Raw genomic sequence first — 9,541 nt, forward strand, 5'->3', positions numbered from 1 at the left:
AGAAACTAGATGGTATTAGCAGTGCACCTGGGCATCTTGCTCAAGTTTCAAGGCATTTGAGGACTCTGTGCGAAACTGCCAGCTTGATCAGGGCCAATGAGCCTCATTACCACTGTTGGGATACTCAGAATTATGGAGATCTGTCCTGTGTATTGTGAGACAAAACCAGCATCTCCCTCTCCAGATTCCTGTCTGTTGCTTTTGTCAGTGTTTGTCACAGCAACGTAGGGAAAGGAAAGTTTATTCCATTTACACTTCTAGGTGACAGTCCAGTCCATCACTGGAGTGGGGGCAGAAACTCAAGAAGGAGCTTGAAGCAGAAATCATGGGGGAATACTTGGTCAGCTCCCTCCTTTATTCTCAGAGGCCCTACCTCATGATGGTGCTACCCACAGTGGGCTGGGTACTCCTACATCAATTTAAAAAGACAATCCCCAAGGACACACCCATAGGCTATTCTGATGTGAACTGGCCAACACTCCCTGCTCAGGTGATTGCAGGTTGTCATCTGACAGTGACATCCAACCAGGGACATGTGACCACTCCTCAGTTGTGACCAATGAAAAAGCCTGTCCATTGCTATCAGTTCTGTTGGGTGCCAGTTCTCTGGCAGGAAAAGCAAACTAGTTCCTCCATAGATGGCATGCTGGATTTTTCCACATTTCATTTTGGAGAAAATGTAACTCTCTCTCAAATGTTAACTGTTTCCTTAGAGAAGCCACATCTCAGTTTAGTTACTAGGCATGGAGTTCCTGGCTAGTCCCTCCTTACCTTGACTCCCTCATAGCTGGAGAGTAGTCACTTTTAAAACCCTAAGCCCAAGTGCTCACTGAGAAATCATCACATGCAGACTCTTCCACTTAGAGGTCTGAATCTGTGAGGGAGACATAGGGTCTGCCTCTTTACCCTGTAAGTAATTTCCCCTTTCCTAGGTGCTGTCCTTTGTGAATAATTTCCTAGTGGAGGGACTTTGTGCTTCCTTCCCCTCTGCTGGGATCTTTGTCAGGCTTGAACTTGTGCAGAGGTTTGTGCATGCTCATCAGTCACTGAATGTGTATGAGCATCAGTCCTGTCAGTGTCTGGAGGATGCCGTTTCCTTGGAATCATCCATCTGTGGAACTTAGAATCTTTCTGCACCCTCTGCAACATAGGTCTCTGAACACAGGAGGGGTGTGGGTAGCGGGGCTGATGATAAAGACATCCTGAGTCCTCTGAAGTCTCTGTCTCTGCACATTGTCCACTTGTGGGTCCTCATTAATAAGCCTCTGAGGGTAGAAGGACCTACTACTCCATGGCTCTGGCAATATGTTATTAGAAGACATATTTCTATGTTCATTTTAGCAGAATAGTTTTCCTCCCAGGCCCATGACCTATATAATCTCAGGTTCTTGGCCTCAATTATCCCGGGTAAGGGTTCCGTCTCATGAGTGGCAACTGGAATATCGCTTGCAGTAGAGTGCACTGTGAAGGAGATGTACAAAGATTGCTCCATAGTAACACAATGGGGTCACTGCTACAGATGTTCTCCATAGTAGCACAGTGCAGTTTAACATACTTGAATAAAAAAACAACTCTGTCTTCTTGTGGCACACTCTTACATACCCTCTAATCTCCTCCTTCTCCAGAATTCTGAGTTGACAGTCTTCTGAATTGGTGGTTGAGGCAGGTAATGAGTAGAGTCCATGGTTATCGATGATTCTTATGCTTCTGCCACTTCAAAGTCACTGAATAGGATGTCTGGTCTGACCTTACATGGGATGATGCATTTGGGGTTTGAATGTTCCAAGGGCTTAGGGAGAAGAGAGTGGAAGCTTATGAACGTAGGATATTTACTAAAGATATGTGTGTCCTCTTACAATTTCATCCTGGCACTCCTTTGGTTGCAAGGAACTGAGGCAGCCAATTTGTGCACAAATGGCCAATACAGCCATGTTAGAGGAAGAGAGAACTCTTCTTTGAGCTTGGCACTGACTGTGCTGGAGTTAAATCATCTGAAGTGATAGTAAAAGTGCTCATGGCATATAGTTCCTTAATATGTGAAATTGGCCAGGATAGTTTCTCTCTCCCTCATTTTTAATGTAAAATCCCCTCTGCTAGCCTGTACTTCACCACCATGATGCCACTTTTGAAATGATATCCCCATCCTTGTGTCCTGTCTCTGCACTAGCCAATGTGTTCGTTTTGGCCATGGACACAGAATAAGCATCAGTAAACAGGCCACCTGTTTACTGTGGGCCCATGCAAGACATAGCCACTGCCCACTTCTGCATGTTCTCTTATGCAGAGAACATTGATGCATAAAGACATCTTTGGGGATGGCTGTCTCCCAACTTGTGCTTCTCCTATCTGAGTTAATTATTTGCAGTGCTTGAGTCTTGTTTGAGTCTGATCAAGTTTGGCAGTATTTTGTCCTTTGAATGAAAAAGGAACATTGTCCCAAGATTCTACCTCCTGAGATTCCCACCCTCATTTCATTCCAGGCCTTTCAACTAGCTGTAACTCAGTGACTTTCTATGGATTCGTGCTGCTAAAATGAGGAAATCTGCATCCCAACTCTGGTGGCATGTCCCTTGGGTTCACCAGAAGCACTAATATTTGCTGTTGTGGGTTCTAGAATGCTTAGAGAATCAGGAAGTGAATGTCATGGAGTTTTGAAACATTTCCTGCAATGCTGCTTTTTTGAGACTTCAGGGTTAACTGTGATGCTTGTCTAACCTTTAGAAAAGGTAAAAAAAAAAGTCTCATAAATTGAGTTTGTATTTGAATCATCAAGTGTTCCATCTTGTGGGGTGCCGTAGACAGCTCAGTTCCTCCTGTGACTCAGTAGTAATCCAGAACCAGGAAATCTTTCTTTTGGACAATAGGGAATGGAATTTCTCTGGTGCCCTGGGTGTCTAGAGTATGGTTTTCTTACTGTGACTGCATAAGTTTCCATGTAAATTAGGTTTATTAATAACAATCCTGGGAAATGAGCTCTTCTGTTGCATAAGGCCAAGTGGCAGGGCAGCTTGCACCAGCTGTCAAGTCCACTCTGGCTTGTTCTGCATCCCACTTTGACTTACATTTTATGGATCACTTAGTAAATGTGTCTGAGCACTCAAATACGAGTTCGTTACTGCTGGAAAAAGAGTTTGACATGGGCTACCTTTCTGTGCTATACAAGGAATAGTAACTCGCCACCCACTGCAGAGTGTGTGTTTTCTCATAGGCCAAGGCCACTGATACAGCAGGACTTGACTCTTAGGATATGGACATTTTCTAACTTGTCCTCAGGCCTCATTCAACCACCTAACATGTGTGCTGTTTATTGGTCAGTAGTCTAATGAAATCCCTCAGTGATGGAGCAGTGGCTGTGGAGTTATGGTAACACATAGAACATATGGAGGGTAGCGTCATCAACTTCATGAAAGTGTGTTGTTTTTACTGTTCTGGGAAGGAAGCTCCCAACTAGTTCTCCATCAACTGCTAATTCAGTGACATACACTGTCTTTTTCTTCATATCTTACCAGGTTTAATACACTATGATGGCAGGATTTTGTATCAGGTTTCAGAATATTTTGATTCTGCCCCACTCCAATATTCTTGCATTCTGTCTCCTAAAGTGTGGCTGCCTGAATATATCTTTGATAAGTGTCCTTTCTAGTGGACAAAGATGGCTATAATGATGTTTAGGCATAAATTGGTTACACGATTTGTATGGAAATCTACACTGTATTGGATCAAATAAGTATCTCCTAAATTTGGAAAAAACTGTAAGATATGAGTTCTCATACTAAATGTTGAAGTGCACAATTCAGTGTTAATTATGTAAATGTCCATATTCCTTGGGCTTACCTAGTGTGTGTATTGTACACAGGACTCCAACAACTTTGTATTGCTTCTTTGCACCTCATGGTAAAAAGTGACCTAAAATTAGCAACACCATTGTCTGTTACAGACTTGAATCTCATTGTCAAGTTCAGAATTGGTTGGGGTAGGGGAACCAGGAACCTCCACATTAAGATTAGGTTTATTACTGAAAGTAGATCACTCAGCATGGAGCCTATGTTCTAACTAAGATCCCGGTAAGCTGGGAAGCAGGGATGCTGATGGGAGCAATTGAGTCAGTGTCAAGGTTGAGAGCCCAGGGAATCTGGAATCATAACCCAATGAGGATGAAAATCTGAGTGCTAGAGGATCTGGGATGTAGCTCCCACTGTGAGGAAGAAGACCAGATAGTCAAAGGATCAGGGAATGTAATAGCCATTATGAAAGCCTCATAGTAGTGGATCAACTTGACATGTAACTATCACATGAAGATACAGCCTAACAGCCCATGTATTCTGTGACTCTAATTCCCCCATAAAGATAAAGCCCAAGAGCTAGAAGATCTAGCGCTGTAACTTTCCCATGAGGATAAAGCCTGTGAGCTCTGAGAGCCAGGCCATTCATACTTTCTTTCTGGTACTCTCAGTTAACATGTTTCTAAGCTTGGAGTTCCTGAGGAAGATATAATTCAATAATTCTATCTGCATCCATGCCCATGTGGGTAGACAGTTCTTCCACACTATGGCTGGATGCTCTCAAAAGCTGTGATGCCTCCGAGTGCTCTCCCTGAAACATTTTCTAAGAAAACTCGGTCTCAGGAGTTCTCATTAGTTTTCCTACCTTTGGTGGCATTCGAATGATTGTGCCAAACAGGTGGTATAATGGCCACCATCACTGATAATACCTTATCTGCTATGGGCAATCAGGTGGCATGATGAATTTTGGGCTCTTGTGGAACTATGGTAGGAGCATAAGAGACTGATCCTGACACAGTCTGTAAGAATAGTTTGTCTGGTCTGACCTTAGGGATGAGTCTGTCTTGTTTGGTGATTCTGGGGAAATGGTTCAGAGGTTCTTACCAGGCTGTAAGCAGTGAAATGCAAGTGCTCATGATTCAGATGTATCCAATCTTGTTACTGAAACAAGATGCTTTCTTCTAGCTGTTTGACTGTATAGCCTAAGACCAGGGTCTCAGGCCCAGCTCTGACTCTTGAGGGATTCCTGCAGTCATACGGAAGTAAACCAGGCAGGAGGAGCAAGTGTAAGGCTGTGGAGTGCTCAGTCCTCTCCTGAGCTGCTTTCTGCTTTCCTTGTAAAGTTCCTCTCACCTCACATGGATTGTCCACTTTCTCTCCCAATAGATACTGTCCTATGTTCACTTTAAAACTCACCAAAGGATGTATTTACTGCTTTTTTTAAATTTATTATTCCTTGACACTTCTGAGGGGGCGGCTGCCACCTGTCTCCCACATAAATACATGGAGGTTTATTCAATCTTATGGAAGCCCAGCTTAGCTTCACTAGATTCCTGCCACCTTTTAAGTTATGCTCTCTACCTTTTGCCTCCTGGCTTTTATCTTCTCTGTTCTATATTCCTTTCGTTACTTCTTCTGTGGCTTGCTGTGTATCTGGGTGCCTGGCCCCTGATGTCCATTTCAGTGACAATATTTTCACATTCTACCTCAGTGCCTGAAAGTGTCAGAGGACTGTTGCAATTCTGTTGGTTAATCCATTGAAAACTTCCAAGGGTCATGTGGGAAAGGGAGAGACTGGCCATCTGGAATTTGGTCCCCAGAAGACTGTGGTATATTAAACTGAACTCTATGCTGCCCTCTAGTAGAAGAAGCTTCATAGGGCTTTGCTGACTTGGAGTCCAAGAAGCTGAGTACTGTGTCCATCACAGTCAATATATTGACTCATGCACTTAGAATGTGCATCTGATATGTCTCTGCATGGGGCCCAAACACTAGTCACCATTATAGCTGTCACACAGAGGCTTAAACCATAATCTGGAGGTATGGATTTTAAAAAAAAATTAGAAAAATATTGAAATGCTGGGAATGAGAGGGCTGTGTGCTCTGAAGGAGACACACCAACAACCCAGAAACATAGCACTTTGAATATATACAGTGGACAGCAAGTTGCCTCTACTGATGGTAGGGGGTCTCAGTGGGGGACAGTCTCAAACTGCAATAATCCCAGGGAGGATTTTTCTCATCCTCTACAGTAAGCTTCCATATCTCCTTACCAAGCACAGCAACTTTCCACAATTTGTTGTTTGCAAGGAAATGTCTACTCTCCTTGTCATTAATACAGGAGTGAAAGAATTTATGGCAGATGATTGTAACAAAAGAGATTGTCTTGGGTTTTCTTTTTGACCTTATTATGTCCAAGAGTTTGGGACAGATTTGCAAGGTTTGTGAAATCTCTCTACAGTGCTTTGCCATAGTGTAGTTTAGCAGTTGTTTCAGGACAGGCAGAGAGCATGTTTCCATAGAAATTAAGCTGGAGGAGGAGCTTGGAGCATGGGCTGAGGGCAGTCATGAAGCACTGAACTCCGAATCCTCCAGCTACCACTGTTCCAGATCCAGGGTTGGCAAAGTAGCTGGCACTCAGGAATTCCAAGTGGCTTAAGACACGGGACACTTCAGTGTGCTTATGAGAATCCAGGGACAGCCTGGGGGAGCTGAGGCAGTCAGATGGAGTTCAAATGGAGAGTGACAGGCAGCGGGTCCTCCTGTCCTCTTCCATGGATGAGCTTTCTCAGTGTGGGCCTTTTTGGATCGTGGGGCAAACACTAGCAACCTCTGTTGGAAATGACTTACCCCCATCAGCAACCCTTTTTAAGGGCACATCTTACTGCCAGGCTGCATTGATATTTTTTCTCTCCTGTTTAATAGAACCACATGGGGCAGGGGAAGCAATCTGGAACTTTAGACATATTGAACACTTGAAAATGTGCTGGAGTCTGGGACAGGATGGCCTAAGATTCTGCTTTCAAGAATCTCAAACAGCACAACAGCATGCTTCATCACATCCACCTGTAGATATATAACATATACACATGTGTACTTAAAGGGCTTTAGTGGTGTCTCTTGATGCTGAGTTCCAGATTTAGTGAAACCTAAGAATATCCCAATATGTCCAAAAAGTGCATGTTGCAGAAGCTGTCTTAGCAATGGAAAGCTAGGGTGTCTGCAGTCCCTCCAAAGGTGACTCATGAGAAGAGGATGAATTAAGGTTTCCTGGATTCTGACAGGAGGGAGCAGTTGTGTATAACTTTGGTCAGAGGTCAGAGGAATTGCACAATTGATCAGACTCTAGAGTACCCTAGACTGACTGAACTTCTAAGTGTTCAGGTAATGGACTGGCCTGGCTGTGCTTGCCTGTCACTTTGGGAAATCCTCTGAACCTGTTGAACTGTGCCCACGATTGTGAAGAGTGGAGGTGGCAGGCTGCTTAAATGGCAACGAGAGCTCACACCTCAAAACTGCAGAAAGGAAAGAGTCTAGACTCAAAATGGTAGGAGACTTTGAGTTTAAAGACCACCTTGAGCAAGGCTGCATCCTGTAAATATACTGCAATTGTGTCAGTAACTGGACACATGCTTGTATTCAGATGCCCAAGATTATGGGAGCATTTCATTCAAACCATCACAAGAAGTTCAAGTCTCAGAGCCAGATCTGTCCATGGGAAGGTCTTCAGGAAGGAGTGTCCCTGCTCTACAGTTGAGGCTCCTCAACTGTGCACTGGCCCACAACCAATACTAGGAAAATTGATCAAAGTCAGTTGATGGCTGGGGCAATCTACAGGTTCAGCAGGTGTCTCTTAGATTTGTGTTTCCTGGAGTTTGAAAACTATCCTTGAGTAGACACTGCAATGGCTTTATCTCATTTTGGAAGCATTAGGGAAATTGGGGTCCTATTAGTTTTCTTATAGGGCAGCATCCTGAAGCCCTCAGTACCTTGAAGGTATCTTTTGATGTCCAGCACATGAGTTGGAAGTCATCCCAAAGGGAGAATTGTTTCTGTGTGCATAGAAATGGCTGATGTCTTTGCTTCCACTTTGGCCATGGAGTATCTAAAACAGGTTGGCTTCACTTGGGAAGAAGTGATTCTAGGAACAGCACCTTGTTCTTAAAAGCTGATCTAAGATTTAATTGGGTATGATGGTTTAAGCTAGCGATTTGGATTCCTTTGAGTGTGCTAAGTAGCCTTTTCTTAGTCATTGGGATGTAAGAATAAAATGCCTAAGGCTCATGTAACCAAGCAGCCATTTTTGTGGATAGATGACTTCAGACTGTCAGTCCAATTATTCTCTGGGTTTGTTTTTGGTGCCGATGGACTGTTATTTTCATTCTGTCTGGAAGTGTCCGTGTTTACACTGGTCAGAAGTGGTTTCTGGTTGGAGAAGTTGAGGGGAGGTACATGGGCTTTGTTGTCTGTGGATGTCAGAGGATGGTTAGGCCATTTGGTGTAAACCTGAGAAGGGATCCTGCAGCTAATGCCAATGGGGCACAATGCTGCTGAGGGTGTCTCAAAGGCCTAGTTCTTTGATTTTTATATTTCTCTTAGTCAACAAATATGTAGCATCTGTGTCCTGCTCAAAAGGTTCTTGAAAGATTTTCTCATAAAGGATTGAATCACATGACTCTGTGTCTACTTGTGATGGACAGTTCATCTCATTTGCTGTTGCTGGTCGGTAAAGGACCATAGCACTTTCATGGTTTTAGTGTAATCTGTTGCTGTAACAAAAACAGTACAGTCAAAAGAACCTTAAGCAAGGAAGTCTGGGTTATTTCACTTGTACTTAGATGTCACAATCCATCACTGAAGGAAGTCAGCGAAGGAGGCTGGGTCAGGAACACTGGGAAAAAACTGCTAGTAGCTTGATGCCTGGTCTGTATTCAGCTGGCTTTCTGATCTAGTTGAGGCTCATCTACTTAGGGATGCTGCCATCCATAGTGGGCTGGTCCCTCCACATCAGTCAAGACAATCTATAGATGTGTCCACTAGCTAATCTGATCTGAGAAATTCTTCAGGTGCCCATCTTCCCATGTGACTAGTTTGTATGACAATGACAAGAATAATCAGTACATTGGTTTCAATGGTGGAATAAGCAAGAATTTCATTCCTAAGAAGACAGAGATCCTTAACAACCTTGGGTCCTCATCAGTCTCATGGATTCTGTGAATTCTTACCAGCCTTTAACACCAATTATAGAGAAGATACACCCTTGGAAAGTCATGGGTCTTGTATTTCTTGCCTTTTCAGCACTAGGGACAGTGTGTTCAGATGACCTGTCTGTAGCCACAAAAAGAGCAATTAGACTGTCCTGAGTTTGTGCAGATGAAGAGCCCCAATCAACTGAATCATTCACTAAAGATAACAGGAAGAAGCAACTTCTTGCATTTGTCTTTATTTCTCATTGTATGATAAAATACTGAGAACAAAAGCAACTTGGGGAGAGGTAGCCGTTTTATCTCAATTCAGTAGTACAGTCCACCATGACGTGGAAGTGACAGAGGCAGGAGCCTGGTTTATGAAGCCAGTCATATACATGTATATCTATGTTTAAGCAGAGTAATGCCAAGTACCATGTGTACTTGCTTAGTGCTCTGCCATTTTCTATTTTGAAAAGTTCAAGACCCCAAACCTAGACTCTATTCCTAGGGTATGGTGCACCTTGCAGTTGAGATTGTCTTCCTATATTAATTAATCAAGAAAATACCTTA

Source organism: Peromyscus maniculatus, chromosome 10 (assembly GCF_049852395.1).
Source record: "Peromyscus maniculatus bairdii isolate BWxNUB_F1_BW_parent chromosome 10, HU_Pman_BW_mat_3.1, whole genome shotgun sequence".
NCBI lineage: Eukaryota > Metazoa > Chordata > Mammalia > Rodentia > Cricetidae > Peromyscus > Peromyscus maniculatus.